A 19,826-nucleotide genomic window follows, 5' to 3' on the forward strand; every position below is an offset into this window, starting at 1 on the left:
GAAAGAACTTCTGATTTTTTTATTTTTTTTGGGTTGTAATTTTGTGAGGAAAAAAAGTAAAATGATTATAGTTTGGATATGACAATTTATCTTGTTTAGTTTTTAATCTATTTCATTTTTTAGTGTGTTAAATTAGCTCCAACTAACTTATCGAACGGAGCCATAAGCAAAATAATTTTAAATTTTTTTAAATATACAAAATCTAATCAGACTGTATCAATCCCACTTGATATAAGTCTTTTATGATTGAAATTTTCATAAATTGAAAGTGAATAAAATTTGTGAATAGATTGACGAGTTTTAAAATTTCTTAGCACCATCACCCAACCCAACGTTGCTTTCCTTCACGAAAACCCACACACAAACAAATTTTATAAGGAAAATGATATACAAATCTATTTTGTAAATTTTTTTTCTAAATTTAATAATGTGTAAGTGATATAATTGGTTAATGATTAAGAAAATATGAGAGAGTATATTACCCTAAATATCATAATTGATTGTCACATCTATAATCTTAAAAATTGAGTCTAATTTTTAGACTTATATAGCAATGTTCATTTCTTAAAGTCAATCTCCAACTCAAACACGTTAACAATTACCATACCCTAATTTTTTTGGACCAAAAAAAAAAAGAAAAACGTGTTGATGGCTTTAAAAGGAAGCCATGCATTTGGCAATAGCAGCAACAGAGAAACAGATATCAGTGAACTCTACACACACACACAGAGATAGAGAGAGAATGGCGAACGAAGCAGAAGCCATGTTACGAGGCCAAGCAAAAATATGGCAATGCATGTATCATTTTGTGGACTAAATTGCTTTGAAGTGTGCTTTGGATCTTGGTATAGCATACATCATCCAAGCACGCGGCTGCCCCATCACCTTATCCCAAATCGCCAACGACGTTGCCTCCTCACCATCGCTAGACATCGCTCACCTCTCCCGCCTCATGAGGTTCTTAGTCCACAAAAAACTTTTCGACGCCACAAATCCCCAATCAGATTCGGATTCAAAAGAAGAGACTCTCTACAGCCTCAACCACTGCTCTAAATGGCTTTTACGCAACCCACAACAACTAACCCTGGCCCCTTTGCTTTGCTTATTGTAATACCATCCATTGCTAACTACACCATATAAATTCCTCTCCAGATCTATACAAGAGGGTGGTAATGCATTCCACATGGGCCATGAGGGTGAGTTATGGGACTTTGCATCGATCGATCCTGAGCTCAACAAGGTCTTTAATGATGGCATGGAATGTATTGCTAAGATCACGATCAAGGCTTTGATATCCGAATATAAACATGGGTTTGATTGCATTGGATCTCTAGTCGATGTTGGTGGTGGCACTGGGGCTTCCATGGCTGAGATTGTGAAAGCATACGCGCATATCAAAGGAACCAACTTTGATTTGCCACAAGTTGTTGCCACTGCACCACCATAGCTATCTCTGCTTGTATCACCTTCACATCATAGGTATCCCCTATAGGGTGTTTTGAATTTATAGTTTCCTGGTTGTCTTCAATCCGTTCTGGTTTAAACTGCCTCAGTGCAGCTTCCTGGTTGGTATCCACAGTGCTCATAGCGTCCACTTTCTGGGCTGGGTTTTCTACACTAGAGCCCTCATGCAGCTTTTCTTTCTCATCAACCCTTCCGGCTACTAGAGCTATCTCTACTCCCTTTCCTTCGGGTTTTATTCTAGCTTTTCTTTCTTGTCTGGCTCATCACTCAGCCATCCACTGTTGTCAGTTGATCCATTCAGGTCGAACCACCCGATCTGCGTATCTCCCTGATCTTGCTCATCAAAGAACTGTAGGTTGTCCAAATCTTCCTCGAGTTCTGCCAAATCATCTAACCCCTGGCTCGGGCCATCTTCCCTGACCACATTGATGTCTACCAAGGTTGGTAACACCAATTCAGGCTTGATTTGACCAGTTGACACAATATAGCAACCTTTGATCATATACCCTATCATGTAAGTCCTCAGGACACTCTGGCAACGAACCAGTACCTTCCTACAAGGTTGACTCCACTTCCAGTGTAAGTCTCATCACCACAGGCTTGGGTTGAGGGTTGGATGCATCCATCATGCATAGATCTGCGTTTTCTAGAATAAACAATGTCGGTTTTGGTAGGTGAAAGGGAGTAATATATACGCTGGGGTCATAAGGGGTGGCCAGTGTATGGATCAGGTTGAGATTTCATGGTGGGAGGACTTGGTTATGGGCTAGGAGTGGATTTGTGGTTATGTTTGGTTTTGGAGGTGGAGTGATCACCATGTTGTCAATGAGATCCTGAATCTCATGACGCAATCAAAGGCACTAGTCGGTGTCATGACCATGCTGTTAGTGAAACGCACAGTATTTTGCAAGATTGTGTTTGGGTGGAAGAGGATCAGGAAATGGACGAGGTTCTAAGGGTTTGAGGTGCCCTTTCTTGACTAGCACTTTCATGTCTTGAGACAGGGTCATGTAAAGTTGGTTGAAATTCTTCTGGGATCGGGCCGGGTTGGACAGTGTTTGTGAGCTCACGTTGGCAAAGGGGTCGACAGTCTTGGTTGTGGTAACAATGCTTATATCTGATGGCCTCCCAGCTGTGCTACCACTAACAACGTTGGAACTAAAAACAAACAGCCTTTTTTTCAGCTCTTTCTCATCTGTAATAAACCCCTCTTTCATGGTGTCTTCAGTTTGCACTCCCATTTCATGGAGTTCTGCAAATGTGCACAAAGGTAGGACAATCATCTTTCACAGCAAGTTGTCATGTAGATTCCAGACAACCATCCTGATCTGATCCTTCTCGGAAGGCCTTGTAGTCATCATCGAGGCTTTAGCTCTCCATCTGGTCACAAATTCAAAGATGCCTTCCTTCGGCTCTTGGCGTGTTGCCTCGAGATCACGAGTTGTGACCTCAATTTAAGTATTGTACGAATATTGAGCAATGAAGGCCTTGACCATCTCCTCCCAATTCTGTTTGACAGAGTCTTCCAACTTAGCATACCAAATGGCTGCTATACTAGACATGGTGTGGCCAAAGAGAGACAGCTTCTGTAGTCTAGTCAAGCCCATCGGCTGTAAGATATCATAAAACAGATGCAAGTGAGCCATTGGATCTCCGAAGCCGTCGAATCGATCGATGTGCGACATTTTAAACCGATCTGGCAATGTAACTGCAGAATTAGTATACCCGTCCTCTATGTCCGGGATAGAGTTAACCCCTTATACCCTCTTGAATAACTTTTCTAGTTTATTGACCTTGAGTATAGTTGGGTCAACCTCAAACTCAAACGGAGCCTCGGTTTGATAAACAGGGGTTTTAGAGGCTTATGTTGGGATTGGCTACATTGGTTTTCTTGGACATTGGTAGTATGAGTGATGGCTCCGAGTGCTGGGATACTTACAGCAGGTGCATGGGATACAGAGGCCACAGCCGGCTGGGGTTGCTGGTGTTATAGCCTAGTTATAACCTCGGCCTGGCGGGTAGCATCTTGTTGTAGGGTCTCAACTGTCTGCTACCGATGATGTATCAGTTCTTCCGTACTGAATAGGGGATACAGTGTCATTGGAATAAGCGATTGATCTCGTCCTAGGCTAGAAGTAGATGACTGTTAGGTGAATTGAGGGGCGACTGCTGTAAAAACTGAATTGGTGAATTCTGCCTGATTCTTCTCCATCTTGTAACCAGTAAGAGTGAGGTAAGCACAAGTTGTCCTCGAACAAGATCCCCGACTTTACAAAGTCTTCTGACTCAGGTCCAGAGTACTTGGGGGATATCCGAACTTTCTGAAGCTATGGTTTTAAACTACCTAGCAAAAGAAATAAAGCAAAAAGATTAGTAATCAGAAATCGCACAGCATCTCAGCTAAGATGTTATCAACACAGACATGATTAAAGTTATAGGACTGTACTCCACACTGAATTCTGCCCCCAAAATAGATACCAAATTTGCAACTGCTATGCACATTCCTGTAATGGTTCACTATAAAGCACATACCAGTTAAAAAAAAACTAAAGCATACCTATGAGGTGGTAGGGTTGCCCTGTCCTAGTTTCGTGAGGAACCAGGGTTTCACTAGTCAATCAAGCAGTTTTTATGCAATCCTGCATTCGGGTAGCATCCTGTCCTAGTTTGGAAAATCTCTATGGCTTTTCTATATACAAATGGGCCAAATGGTCAAAAAGGGTACCTTAGCAAGACTACCAAATATACCTCATGCACCTAACACTGAGAAGTGAAAAGAGGATCAAATGGTACAACGATAGTCCAGATCCAAGGGTTGTATTCCCATCATGGCAGAGCCCACGACCGGTTAGCCTTTTGGCAAGCTTTTAAGCAAGCCTTCGGCAAACCATCCAAGAATAGCAAATGGCAAACACAATGAATTAAGCACACCAATACAAATGCAAATGCAAAGAAACATATAAGTGTAGATAAAATTTCATATCATGAAGTTCGAGTCAAGTTCTCTAAATTCCCAACAGAGTCGCCAGAAACTGTAGCTCGACTTTTCGTGCTCTTTTCGGAAGACGATAAGCCCTACAGTTTGGACTCTCGTGGTTCTGAATCTGATTCCATAAATGCAATGTGAAATAGAAAAAACAAAAGAGTCCAAATCCAGCAAATCTTTTGGAAAATCGATTTTGAATCAAAATGCCAGAAATGGACTGCTTTGCTAGATACAGAGTCGCCACTTAAATATTTTTTGTTGGAAAATTTAGAAAACCCGAGACTCATGCCAATGGCCACGTGTCCGTCAACACCAAGATTGTCTCGGCTTGAGAACTTAGGTATGAGAGGGGAAGGTCATGAATTGAGCACCCCCGCTCGCCTGATCAAAGATCGGCCTCTACTAATCATGATATGAATCTTATTTATATTATATGCTCTTGTTCTAATTTATTAGGCAACTATGTGACGCACACAAGTATAGACTAATTTGCAAAAATTGGAACATTTGATTTCATGTTTGTTTTTGAAAAGAGTTTGTGAATGTGCCACTTGAAAAGTGGGCTCAAATGTATATTAATCAAACTGTCTTAATTCAAACAACAAGCCTTTATCCACAAGCATTTAAACAGTTTATCACTTAAGCACTTACCCTCATGGTGAACATGCTTTGACATGGCAATAACCACACTCATGCAATATGCTAAAGAAAATAAAAGCTCACTGTAGACACCCCATTTTTGACCATCCTCAAGACTTGGATGTCATCGTTTGAACACTCGATGATCATCTATTGCTCGTGTTTGTTTTGAGTTCCCAAAGGTCTCGACTGCGCGCCTTGCCTTAGGATCTCTCAACTTATTTGTTTTTGTGCTTGGTTGTGGACCAAGGACTTGTGTTTTTGCTTCTGAGGGAAGAGGGTGGCTTTTTGGCCATCCCTACAACCCATCGGCCAAGGCATGATCCCATCGGCCTTGTTTTCTTGTCATTGGCCATAAGTGTTGGCCGATCGGCACTCTTTTTGGTCGATCGGCACTTTTTTTGGTCGATCGACCATATTTTTGAGCTGAGACCTTTCCACCTACTTTTTGCAGATATTTTGTGTCAGTTGTGACAGCTGGTGGGCACAATTCTGATCCTCCATACACGTGCATAGAGGGATTTGTTTCAAGACTCAAGCTTGTTGAACAAGCTTGAGAATTGAAATTCTATAAAAAGGTATCCTTCCCTCCCTTTCCAGAGGTTCTAGAATTTTGATACACAAGTTCTATATCTCTCTCTCTATATATATTTTACCTCTCTCTCTTGTTTTACCTTTGTTTATACCCAAAAGTATGGTTTCTTTATACTACTGCACACAAACACCTACCAGAACACCATTCTTTTGTTGCTGAGGTACTAGGGAGTTGGTTTGAGTGTTCTTGGACTGGTTTTGTTCAGAGAAAGGTGCTGGAGTTGTGTTCCTGAAGGTGTTCTTCAAGGGTGAGTCAACTACCTTTTAATCCCCAATTTTTGCTTAAGCTTTTAGACTTACTTGCATATTGTTTTAAGTTTAACTCTAAATTGTAACAAGTTCTAATTTTGCATGCTTATGATGATTGTTTGAGGTGACTTTTGTGTTGGGAGTAGTTTACCCCCTCTTAGGCCTTGCTTGGCCTTGCTTTGTGCCTTTCTTTTTGAGCTTTGGAACTACCTTTTCACAACCTTTCTACCACTGAAATCCAAAGGATTTTCAGTGGTGGAAAGGTGGTTTTGGAGTCTTGAATAGGAGAGAGACACCCCCTCCCTCTCCTTGTGTCTCATATGCTTGTATTAGTGGCTCATAATAGTAGCATGTTTGCTTAGCATGTTTTGGCCTCATTTTAGCAAGTATTTGGTGTTATTTTGTCATGCTATACCTCTTTCTAAAGTTGGTTTGGTATCCTCTTACATGCACTATGCACTTGTCTTGCAATCCTCTCATTTGACTTAACATACATCATGTATTTGGACCATCATTCTTGCATATCTTAGCTCAACTCAAAGAAGTTTTAGTCATATTTTACCATGCTTGAGCTCTGTTTCTTGTTGTTTTAGTCATGCATGCACTGTTTTGTATAGCCTTGGTTCAATCTAACTTGTTGGCTATGAGTGTCCAAGTCATTAGCATGCATTGCTTAGACCATTTTCATGATTTGGCATCATTCCATATGTGATTTCAGTCTATGTAGTGTAATCATACACTTGCATTTGTCACCCTTTTGATGCTTTGAAGAGTTGGTGTTTTATGCCTCATGAATGGATCATTGTACATGCCTCCATGCTTAGGCCTTTGGGATGCCATCTCAAGTGGGTTTTGGGGCTTATTTTGACATGACATAACTCTATTTTTCATTGGTTAAGTCATGCCCTGTTTGGTCTTAATAGGTGCTGTGTAATACCCCTTATTGGCCTTGTATGTATCATGACTAATGCCCTTCAGGTTGGCTTGTTTTGGCTTTGCTCCGTGCTTGTTTTAGACTCATTTTGGCATGATCTGGGACTGTTTTGGGTTGTACTTGCCACTTGCTTCATGTTTTGCATAGCCTTAGTGCAAGTCCCTTTTACTAGCTTCAAGTTTTGAGCCTCTTGCATGCCATACTTGTGTAGTTTGGATGGTTTGGCACCATCCCATGCATGATTTCAGAGCATATGATGCTTGTCACATGTCCACACTTTTCACTCTTTAAGTGCTCTTAAGAGTTTGTATCTTCATGCCTTGTTTGTGAACCGAAGTGTATGCATGTTTGTATGTGCTTTTGTCTTCATTTTCATTACATTTTGGCCACTAATTTGGGCATGGCTGAGGCCTACCCATTTTGGTTTAAGTCCATTTTTGCATGTTGTTGCATGCTTGCTAGTTTTCATGTTGTTGCATGCTTGTCCATCTTTGCATGCCATGCATGTTTGTATGTTTAGGTTACATTTTGCATGCTTGTTTAGGTTGCATTGCATTTGGCATGCTTGTTACCTTAGCCTTGTGTGCATGTTTGAGTTATATTGCATTTGGCATGCTTATGTTGCATTGCATAGCTTTTGCATGTTGCATACATCGCATTGTGTTTGTTTTGGGGTGTCAAACCAAACACAAGGACCGAGGGACGTTTCGTACTTGAAGTGACGAAACATGCCTCAATCCTCGATCGCCGACACTCTTGATCCAACATGATAGAGTGTGAGGCATTCATGTGTTTTTGTGCAGTCATTCCATATTAATTTGTGCAATTCGGCCTCTTTGGCCATCATGCATCGAAATACGTGATTGATGGCTTGAGGGTCGAACACTACACTCCTTTGAGTCTCAAACATGATAAGGGGTGTAGGTGCACAACATTTTCTTGCAAATGTATTGCCATGCCCTTGTTTGTCCTCTGTTACAGTAAAAGGAGCAGTCTGCAGGAAGAGATGGCTGATCGGCAATCTGCAGTGCCGATCGGCTAACAATTTTTGGCCGATATCATAAATTTGGCCGATGGCCATTGTTATCTGGCCGATGGCCATATCTTTTGGCCGATGGCCTCTCATAGTATCCATGAGGCGGTTCAGAAGCATCACAGAGATTTTCACAGTTTTCAGAGGTGAATAAGTGTACAAACAGAGGCAACATGGGGCATGGCAATAGATTTCCAAGCGAAGCCGATCGAGCATGCATTTGTCCCTCCGCTTGAGGCCACTTTAACTGTTTTGTAACTTAATTAATTTTCTTAATTAGTTAAGAGTTTTGTAATAATTAATTAGCTAGGGTAGTTGATTAATTAGTTGGTTTATATTATTTATTCGGACCCTCCGTCGAGAGGGCACAATTGTGTAATAAGTGTGCGTGAGTGTGTGAATGTCTTCCAACCCCACATCTTTCTCCCTTTTAGTTAACCACTTACGATGGTTAGTTCTAGGTCATGTTTCAATTAGCATTCATATGCTCGTATGTTTGCATCCATTCATCTGTATTGCATGCACCGGGCTTGGGGCATCATACGAACTGCATTGTATTTCAATTCCTACTTGAATGCATGATTATCAAGTTGCATCTCATATGCCATTTTAGAATAGCCGAGCCTATTTTTAGTTGCATTTTGCATGTGTTGCATTAGCCATCTTAACATAAACTACGATCATGTATGATTTCTAACTAGTTGTTGTTTTGGCTCGGAGTACTAGGTAAGCATTTATGCTTTAGCATCTTGCATGAGTGTGAGTGTTAACATGACAGCATGCTTGCCATGAGGCTAACTGCTTATGTGTTTAACTGTCTAAATGCCTATAGGTGAAGGCTGGATTACTTGAATTGGAACAATTCATCGAAATGCGAGTTTTAAGCCCACGTGAGAGTGGCAAAATCATGTTTTTCTAAGCCCACTTGAGGGTGGCAAATCTATGTCTTAGCCTACTTGCGAGTAGCACCTTCAAACCGTTTTCAAACAAACATGAGATATTTTGTTCCAATTTAGGCGATCTAGTCCATACTTGTGTGTTGTGTGCATCACATAGTAATTCTAACTAATAACCGGAATAAGAATGTATGTATTTTCAAAAACAAAATATCATGTTAGTAAAGGCTGATCTTTAGATCGGGCAAGCGGGGGTGCTCATTGCATGACCTTCCCCTCTCGTACGCAAGTTCCCGAGCTGAGGCAACTTTGGTGATGACGGACACGTGGCCTGAGGAACGAGTCAGGGTTTCCTAAATTTCCCAAAACAAAAATATTTAGGTGGCAACTCTGTATCTGGCAAAGCAGTCCATGTTTGGCACTTCTTTATAAAAATCAGTTTTCCAAAACGATTTGCCAGATTTGGACTCTTTGGTGATTTATCGGTCTTGCATTGCACTTTGCGAGATTAGATTCAGAACCGTGATATTGAGTCCGAACTGTAGTAGCTCAATGAACAAAACGGATTTTCGCGCCATTTCACGCGTGAAGCTTGAGACGTTCGGGCACGTCTACACTCACCTAGTACTTCAAACCCAAAAAGATGACAGAGTTATAAAAAGGCATGATCCTAACTATGCAATGTGACTATTGCAAAACATACGATATGCAATTACTAGGCTTGGCTACTAATATGGCATATGAATCAATTTGATAGCATGCGGTCTAAGCACGCATTCAAAGAATGTATTAACTAACAATGCAAGTTAGAATAATGCGCCAAGCTCAATGCATGCAAGATAATGGATGCAAGGCATGAGAGATGCTAAACGAAACATGATGCCCTAAACTAACCATCATAAGTAGGTAAATAAAAGGGAAAAATACGTGAGGCTGGAACACATACACATTATTATAATTGTACCCCCGCGCAAGAGGGTCCGAATAAACTTAACTAGCTAAGCTAATTACTACAAATTAACTAACTATTACAAACCGAATAAACTAACTATGCTAGCTAGTTATTACAAAACCAATTAATTAATTAACTATTCTATGGAACTAACTAATTAATTACACTAATTAATTAATTACAAATTAGAATTAACTAATTAATTACAACATGAGTACAACATGAAAGAAGTAACTAAGCTAACTAATAAGTCTCGAGAAGTGAGAAATGCTCACGTATGTGCGGATTTCTACCAAAAAAGCCCACTATTCTGCTGCCAGAATGCCTCTGTTGCACAGTTAGAACATCTTTTCACCTCAGCCTCCGCTTTGTTCTATTCTAAGAAGTTGCTACTCAGTTTGAAAAAGTGGCTGCCATGCCAGAAGTAGTGGCCCGCCGGCCACAAACAGTAGCATGTTGTCCAAAAGAAGTGGCCTACCGTCCGCAAGAAGTGGTTGGCTGGCCACTGAAGCTTGGTTCCTCCTGCTGCAACAAAAAGTATACAGAGCACAAATCCGGCATCCTCAAGGGATGTTTGTAGACCTTACCCCTCCTTATCATCAAACAGCTCAAAGGAGTGGCAAGCTCAATTCGCAAGCCATCAATCGATGCAATTTCATTACATGATGGCCTATGAACCAAGGTGTACAATTTTAATAAATACACAATAAAAGACTCTCAAACCTCCTCCATATCATGGATTGATCAAGGAAAGTGGTTGACCTTGGAAACTTGAACCATTTCATCACTAGCAAGTATGAAATGCCTCAAGTTTCCATGTGTTCAATTAACGTCCGATTGAATACCAAATTGCTTATTATCTTGCATCATTTTTAGTCCCAATTTTATTACTTTATTTTAATTACCAACCATTCCTTAGTTCATTAAGTCCAATAATGATCTTTAAGTCCTTTACCAGAAAGAAATATCAAACAAAGAGTTGTTTTGGGCATAAGAGAGACACCATGCCATTGGTAATGAACCCCCAAAGGGATTAAACCATTAAGCACAATACCTTAATCTCATGCTTAAACAAACACTTGGTTTCAAACAAATTTCAAAACAAAGAAAAAGCCAAGAAATGAGTGAGGTTGCAGAAGGGATTAGAGATGATCACAAGTATGGAAAGCAAGAAATAAATGCTATCAACTCAAATAGGTTGGTGGCTAAGGTCTAAACCTCCAAACCTATGAGGACCATTACACTACAAGCATGCAATACAAGGAATAAATGGAACAAGCACACTAAAAAAGTTATAAAACACCTAAAAATAGTGCTGGAATTGAAGGCAAAAGAGCTAAAAGAGTAAGCTACAACATGGAGCAAAAGCTAGTAAATAAGCACAAGGAGGGGAGGCTCCCCCCTTAATTTTTGAGACTTCAAAACATGGTTTTAGCCTTTGAAAAACCTTTAAGATTCAGTATTAAAAAGCTCAAAAAAAGTTGACAAAAATGTGAGAAACACAAGGGTAAAGGGCTTAAGAAGTGAGGTGCAAAGAAGGGTGATCCACCCCTCCACCCTTAATGGCCTTAAACCACAAGTTTCGGCCCAAAAACACAGAGTATAAAAGCCCCAAAATAGTAGGAAAAATAGCAAATAAATCAAAGAAATAAGCCAAGACTTTTTTTGGGTGAATAAAAATAAGCCAAGACTTATACCTCTTGAAGAGGAGAACCCTTTCCAAGTGACAAACCAACACTTACACACCCTCAAGAGCTCAAAGTAAGGTAAAAAATACCTCAGCTCAAATACCACAAGGTTTGGTTTAGAGTGTATAGGCAAAGGCTTAAGAATTTGAAAGAGAGAGAGAGAGAATTGTCGAGAGAGAAATATTTTTGCTCCAAAATTTCCAATCCTAAAAAATGGAAGGGGAGGTCTTCTATTTATAGAAAAACATGAAACTCCCTCAGAAATATCCATACATACACGTGTGGGCAGATGCATGCACCTGTGGAAACAGTTGGCACAACTAGCATTAATATTTTTGTGGACCGCCCGAAACTTCACTCCGCGCGCGAGGGCGCGAATTGTAAGTTCTAGCTACTACAGTTCGGACTCATGTCACGGTTCTGAATCTAATCTCACAAAGTGCAATGTAAGACTGATAAATCACCAAAGAGTCCAAATCCGGCAATTGGTTTTGAAAAATCAATTTTGAATCAAAAAGCGCCAAACATGGACTGCTTTGCCAGATTTCAGAGTCGCCACTTAAATATTTTTTTTGGGGGAAAATTTAGGAAACCCTGACTCATGCCTAAGGCCACGTGTCTGTCATCACCAAAGTTGCCTTAGCTCAGGAACTTGGGTACGAAAGAGGAAGGTCCTGAAATGAGCACCCTCACTCGCTCGATCAAAGATCGTCCTCTACTAACATGATATGTCGTTTTTGAAAACACATGCGTTCTTATTCTGGTTTATTAGCTAACCTTACTATGTGATGCGCACAACATACAAGTATAGACTACATCGCTCGATTTGGAACAAAACATCTCATGTTTGTTTTCGAAAATGGTCTGAAGGTGCTGCTCGCAAGTAGGCTAAGACGCGGATTTGCCACCCTCAAGTGGGCTTAAAACATGATTTTGCCACTCCACAAAGTGGGCTTAAGACGCACATTTTGATGAATTGTTCCAATTCAAGCAATGAAGCCTTCATCCACAGGCATTCATGCAATTAAACATTTAAGCAGTTAGCCTGATGGCAAGCATGCTAATCATGGCAATCACTTACACACATGCAAGGATGCTAAAGCATAAAAGCTTACCTAGTACTCCGAGCCAAAACAAAAGCTAATTAGAAATCATGCATGATCCTAACTATACAAGATGCCTAACGCGACGCATGTAAAAATGCAACTAAAAGGGGCTCGGCTATCTAAGATGGCGTATGAATGCTACACTTGATACATGTATTCAAATAGGAATTGAAATACAATGCAGTTTGAATGATGCGCCGAGCCCGGTGCATACAAGACAGATAAATGAATGCAAACATGCAAAGCATAAGTATGCTAATTGAAACATGCCCTAAGACTAACCACTAAAAGCGGGTAAATAAAAGGGAGAAAAAAGTGGGGGTTAGAAGACATGCATCACACACATGCACACTTATTACAACAGTTCACCCCCTCAACGAAGGGTCCGAATGAATCAACTAACTAGCTATGATAAGCTAATTAATTACAAACCGAATTGAAACTAGCTATACTAAGCTAATTAGAATGTTACAACACAGATTAAACTAATTAATTACAAGACAAGTAATCAACTACAACTAGCTAGTAAAGCGGTAAAAATGGCCTCGCGGGGAAGGGTGTATGCATGCTCGGTCGGCTCCGCTCGGAAATCCACTACCGTGACTCATGTTGCCTTTCTTTGCACTCTTTTGGACTTCTGAAAATTGTGCCAACTTCCAAGGTACTTCTGAGCCACCTTATGAACACGTTGAGGGATAATCGGCCAAGAGGAATGGCCATCGGCCAGAGTTTGTGGCTATCGGCCAACTTTGATAGTCGATCGGCAGACTAAGTGGTCGATCGGCAGCTCTGATGGCCGGTCGGCCACTGCTTCCTATAGATTCTCCTTTTGCTACAACAGAGCACTAACAGAGGCATGGAAGTGCATTTACAAGAAAATGTGCGTGCAACCACACTCCTTATCATGTCTAAAGCTCAAAGGAGTGTAGTGCTCGGCTCTTGAGCCATCAATCACGCATCTCAATGCGTGATGGCCAAAGAGGCCGAGTTGCACAAATCAATGTCAATGAATGCACACAAATACCACATAAGACTCGATGAACCTCCACCTTATCATACATGATCAAAGGTGTCAATGACTAAGAAATGAGGCACGTTTCATCACTTTGAGTATGAAACGTGCGACATTCCTCGTTTTTGGATTGACGTCCAACCCTAACACAATGCAACGCACAACGTGCTATCATAATGCAATGCAACAACATGCGAATAGCATGATCATGGCAAGGGCTATGTAATGCAACACTCGATGGACTAAACCAATCTCAAACAAGCTTCATGCATGCCAAGACAATGGCCAAAACATGCTGAAAATGAAGTCCAAGAATAAATACAAGCATGCATACATATCGGTTCATAAACAAGGCATGAAGACAACAACTCTCAAACACATTGAAGGAGTGGAAAATGTGAGAGTGCGGCAATGAAATAAGCTCTGAAATCATGTAAGGAATGATGCCAAATCATGCACATAACACAACTATAACATGCTAAGAGGCTCAAAGCTTAAGGCTAGCAAAGGGACTTATACCATGGCCATATCAAACAAGCCCTAAAGGGCCAAGGTGACTCAAAACAGTCCCAAGGCAGGTCAAAATGATGCTAGAACATGCATGGAGCAAAGCCAAAACAAGCTAGCATGAAGGGCATGAAGCATAGAATATGCAAGGCCAATAAGGAGGATTACACTATACCTACCAAAACCAAGCATGAGATGGCTTCACCAACAAAAATCAGAGTTATATCATGAAAAAATAACACCCAAAACACATTGATATGGCAACCCAAAAGCTTAGGCAAGATGACATGCACAATGGCTCATACTTAAGGCATAAAGAACCAACCCTCCAAAGCACTGAATGAGTGAAAGATGTGAGTGTGTGACCACACTACACACACTGAAATCACATACCAAATGATGCTAAATCATGCAAATAGCCCAAGCAATGCATGCTAGTGACTTGAAAACTCAAAGCTAGTGAACAAGAATGCACCATGGCTATACAAAGCAAGGCATGCATGACCCAAAACACTTAAATTAGACCTAGTGCATGCTAAAACGTGGCCAAAAACTTGCTGAGATAGGACCAAAATATGCTAGAAAGATGAGCTATCAACACAAGCATGTAAGGCTAGTTTACAAGGATTACACTACAAGTGTATATAGCATGCAAGGGTGACCTAAACTAAGCCAAAATAGAGGCATGTCATACAGAAATAAGGTCAAAAATAGGCTGAGATAGAGCCCAGATATGCTAGATAAACATGCTCAAACATGAGACTGATAAGATAAGCAACCAAGACCCAAGGAGAAGGGATGACCCCTTCCTAATTGCGACCTCAAAACACACTTTCCACCACTGAAATTTCTCTAAGTTTTAGTGGTGAGAAGGTCAAAAAGAGGTGGTCCCAATGGCTTAAAAGGATGGTACAAAACAAAGCCAAACAAGGCACAAGAAGGGGTAGACCACCCACAACACCAAGGAAGTCTTAAACAAACACGTTAAGCACTTAAAATCAAAACCTTTTTTAGTTGAAAGCAAGGCCTAAAACAGTATGCAAAAGGGGCCAAACACTTAAGCAAAACAAGGCTTAAAAGGGGTAACAACTCACCCTTGAAGAACCACAGCAAACCAGCACTTCTGAGCCAAAGAAAACAAACTTTGAGAGTCCAAACAAGGTCCTCTAGTACCTCAGCAACCAAGCAATGGTGCTTTACTAGGTGTTGTGGTGCAAAAGTGAAGACAAAACACACTTTTAAGCAATATATATATAGAGAGAGAGAGGGGGGGGGAAATATATGTAGAGAGATATATGTTTTGTATCCCCAATTTTTAGAACCTCTGGAAAGGGAGAGGGGCCTTATTTCTTATAGAAATTCAAGTCCTAAGCTTGTTGGACAAGCTAAAGGCTTGGTTCAATCCCTCCATACACGTGTATGGAGGATGAAATCTGTGCTTACTAGCTGTCACAGCTGGCACAAAAATATCTGCAAAAGCAAATAAAAAGGCCTCGGCCAACAAACATGGCCGACTGGCTAAAAAGGGTGCCAACCAGCCACCACAGATGGCCGATGGAAAAAGACAAAAGTCGATAGGCATGAGGCCTGGCCAATGGGTTGTAGGGCTGGCCAATAAGCCACCCCCTTCCCTCATAAACAAAACTACAAGCTCTTGGTCCACAACCAAGCACAAAACAGACAAGTTGAGAGGCTCCAAAGCAAGGCACGCAGCTGAGACCTTCAGAAACTCAAAACGAACATGAGCATGGATGATCATCGAATGTTCAAACGATGACGTCTAAGTCTTGAGGACGATAAAAAATGGGGTGTCTACAATTCACAAAAACACACAAGTGGCCGGTAGCGCACATTGGTGGTCGGTAACCCACACTAGTGGGCCTGCAGGTCCTAGGATTTTTAGGCTTGAAAAACTGTGGCTTTGGTCCAAAACAAGGCAAAAGGTGTATAGGAATGGAAGGCTCAAAACTGTGGCATGCTGCTGAGGACTTCAAGCACTTGACAAGCATATACAAATTCATTATTGGGTGCGCAAGCGGTGACGGCCAAGTCATAAGGGAGGTCAAAAATGGGGTGTCTACAATACCCCTCACTCATCATTTCCTAGTCCATTCGAGCTGTCTCGTTGGCCGAAAGTCTATAGTCTAGTTGCCATCGGTCATGGCAGTGTTTTCTTGCTCCAGTGTGAGATGTCTTGTTACATTTAATGCATGACAGCCTCATTTAATGCCTGATGTGTGGGTTCAATAACTCTGTAGGATCATTGTTCGCCACGTGGCTGACTCCCTATCTGACAGATGTCTAAATGCTACAGGACCTGGGCTGGCATCGACTTCTCATTGCTATTTGGCTTTAACCATGCGACTATCCAGGGAGCTTAGGACAAAGGTGGGTTGGGCCTTCTTGGGCCATGGGCTTACCTATGCTCATCAAAAGACATATATCAACTGGGACAGTATGATAAGATTTTGTATATTTAAAAAAGAATAATAAATTATTTTACTATGTATGTGTTCTAAAAAAAGGAAAATGTTCTTGATGGCTTTAAAAGGAAGACAAGCATTCGACAATAGCAACAATAAAGAAACAGATATCAATGAACTCTACACACACACAGACACACACACACACATAGAGGGGAGAGAGAGAGAGAGAGAATGGAAAACGGAGTAGAAGCCATGTTCTTAGTTTTAAAATTGGAAAAAAAACTGATAATGTTCTCGGTTTTATTGGATAGTTGAATCAAACCAATAAGTAGAAAGGCAAAAATGTTTAAATAAAAGGACATAACATGTATAATATATAACATGTACAAAAAGTAAATAACATTTGCCACAAAAACGTTTAGGTAATTAACTATATAATATTTGCCACAAAAGTACATAACATGTACAAAAAATTACATAATAAATAAAACGACACTCGGGTGAAAATCCAATCTAGTATTTTCTTTGCCCAAAGGTCCGACGCTAATTCATCATGTCCACAACACCAAGGCTATGAGAAATGACTGAAATACCCAAAACCAAACCCTAACCTCACATCACTACCTCTTTGCTCTCTTACACACATCATTTTCTGTCTCGCGCTCTTCCTATTACAGCGGTGTAGATAGAAGAGCTCCGTCGCTCAAGTATTAGCGTTTGGGGAGATCAACCTCGCCCGTCTTCTTTCTCTCTCTCTTACTCTCTCTCTCTCTCTGTTCTCTTTTCTCTCTTTCTCATCATCAAATTGCTGGTGTATCAGATCTGTTCAACTATCGACTATGAAGAGATTTGAGGTTTTGTTCCCTTCTTAGATCTCTTTCTCTCGCTCTCTCTCTCTCTCTCTCTCCCTCCCTTCCTCCTTCCCTCCTTAGCACTCTTTCTCATTCGATCAAAGATGGTGAGTGGGCGGTGTTGTTCACCAACGGGTTAAGCTATTCAACAACGAGAAGACGACGACAAAGTTTAAGTTCAAGTTGAAGTTTCGCACTCCCCACTCTCTCTTTCTTGCTCCTCATCTTTCTCTCAAGGGTTAGGGTTTTGCAGCACCGGTGAAGTTCATTTTCCAAATTAGCATCTCCCTCTCTCTCTCTCTCTCTCTCTCTCTCTTATATGTTTCTAGTTTGCTCAAAAAAATCATAATATATATATATACATATATGATTTCAGCAAATTGAATTTTGGTGAGAAAGTCATATTTTCAATTCTTAGATATATATATATATATATATATATATATTTGTTGTTGTGATTGCTTGTGTATTCGTTCTGGTTCGATTGTTTTTTATTTAAATTTTTAAGAGATGGTTGCATTGGATTAAAGACAGAGTACCCGAATTGAACAAGAATTCAATAGATAAGGAAAATATGTTTAGTAAATTTCAACAGAGAGCTCTCTCTCTCTCTCTCTCTCTCTCTCCCCCCCCCTTTTCTTTCTTTTTTTTCAAGTCTTAGATTTATTTACTTATTTATTTTTGTTGTTGTTGTTGATGATGATGATGAAGAAGCATATTACAACAAAATTTTTATAAAAAAAATGTCAGATAAACAGATCTGTAAAAAAATCGCAGATAAATAGATAACAGGATTTGAACATGTTCAAGATTTGAATAGATAAAAATATTTGAATGAATAAGTGAAAAAATTGAATAGAAAATATGATTTGTTCAAAATGAGATTGAAAAGATAAGTTAAAAATGGGAATTTGAACATATAAGTTAAAAGTGAGAATTTCAATAGATATGAAAATTTTGTATTTATTTGAAAAAATATTTAAACAGATAAAGGAAATTTGAATCGAAAAGATTAAAAAATTAAACAGATAGGGTAAAAAAAATTGAACAAATAGGAAAAAAAATTGAACAGATTAGGATTAGTTTTGAATAGATAGGAAAAGAACTTGAATAGATAGTTAACAAAAATCAACTGATAGAAAAAGTTAACAGATAAATTAATGGGTAAAATTAAAATAAAATGTACTTGAAAACAATAAAAAGGACATCTCAACAAACTATTTCGAAAAGGGTGGGCCTTTCACAAACAAAAAAATATTCACTAGATCTAATCTTATACCCTCCTTTAGTTGGACTTTTCAACAATTATCTCTAAACAAAAATACAAAACGTATATGGTTCAACTTCTTGTTTCAATAAATTAGAGATTTAATTCAAGACGCAAAACGATGAGTTTTATTATAATAAATTAGGAACTTAATCTAAACCCCAAAGAAAAACATAAAAGGGATTGCTTTATCTAAATCTTAAAAATAAATAAATGAAACCGGGCCCTTAATCAAATTATAGATGGAATATGCTTTTAAACATTTTGTCCATGAACTTTGCTATTGTAAGTTCCCCATCACCTTATGCCAAATCGCCAACGACGTTGCCTTCTCACAATCTCTAGACATCGCTCACCTCTCCCGCCTCATGAGATTCTTAGTCCACAAAAAACTTTTCGACGCCACCTAGAAAGCACGGATACGGATACGAGGTATGGATACGATACGGTACGGATACGGCGATACAACTAAACCTAAAAAAGTAGGATACGGGTACGGCTAAGATACGTTTGTAAAAAATAAAAAATAAATAAATTATTAGTAGTGAGTTACACATAAGCTCAAGGATGTTGAGAAACCACAGTAACTTTATGATGCAAAATACTAATCTTTAATAATTATGTATTAATTTAAGGCAGTAGCTAGTTTAGTTTTTAAATTTTCAATATGTCTTGCAAATATTTCATTTTAATATCAAGTCTAATATGTTGATATTATAATATCAAAGCAATCCACAACTTGACCCAATGCTTTTTCCTTTTGCACTAGTCAAAAATATTTTATGCAAGTTTATTTGCTTATTTATTTATTGATATTTAATTTTACTATTGTTATATTATCTTATTAATCCTTATTTCTACGTAGTTATAGGGGACATGCATGATACGATGAAGATATGTCAATTTGATGAATTCTATTACTTTAGCTTTTTATGTTATTTTTATAAAAAAAAACTAAGCAAAGTATTGTAAAAATATTCTATTTATCCTCGCAATTATATTATATTATGATGTTTTGCAAGAAATCATACAATTCTAATTTCGTAAAAGGAGTAATATGAGACTTGGAACACTTGATACGTTAAAATTAATTAAGAAGTATCCGATAATATGTGACTTGGAGCATCCGATACTTCAGAACTAAGTATCTGATACTTTAAAATTAAGGAAAAATTAATTAAGAAGTATCCGATACTTTAATAAGTATCTGATACGTATCCGT

At 39.4% G+C, this 19,826-nt stretch overlaps 1 pseudogene; it reads left to right on the top strand.

Annotated features, from left to right (window-relative positions):
- Positions 1–721: 721 nt before the first annotated feature.
- LOC114263742 (xanthohumol 4-O-methyltransferase-like) overlaps positions 722–19,826 on the top strand; it is a 54,876-nt pseudogene continuing 35,771 nt past the window's right edge.

This window comes from Camellia sinensis, chromosome 8 (genome assembly GCF_055761805.1).
Source record: "Camellia sinensis isolate YWXY chromosome 8, ASM5576180v1, whole genome shotgun sequence".
NCBI lineage: Eukaryota > Viridiplantae > Streptophyta > Magnoliopsida > Ericales > Theaceae > Camellia > Camellia sinensis.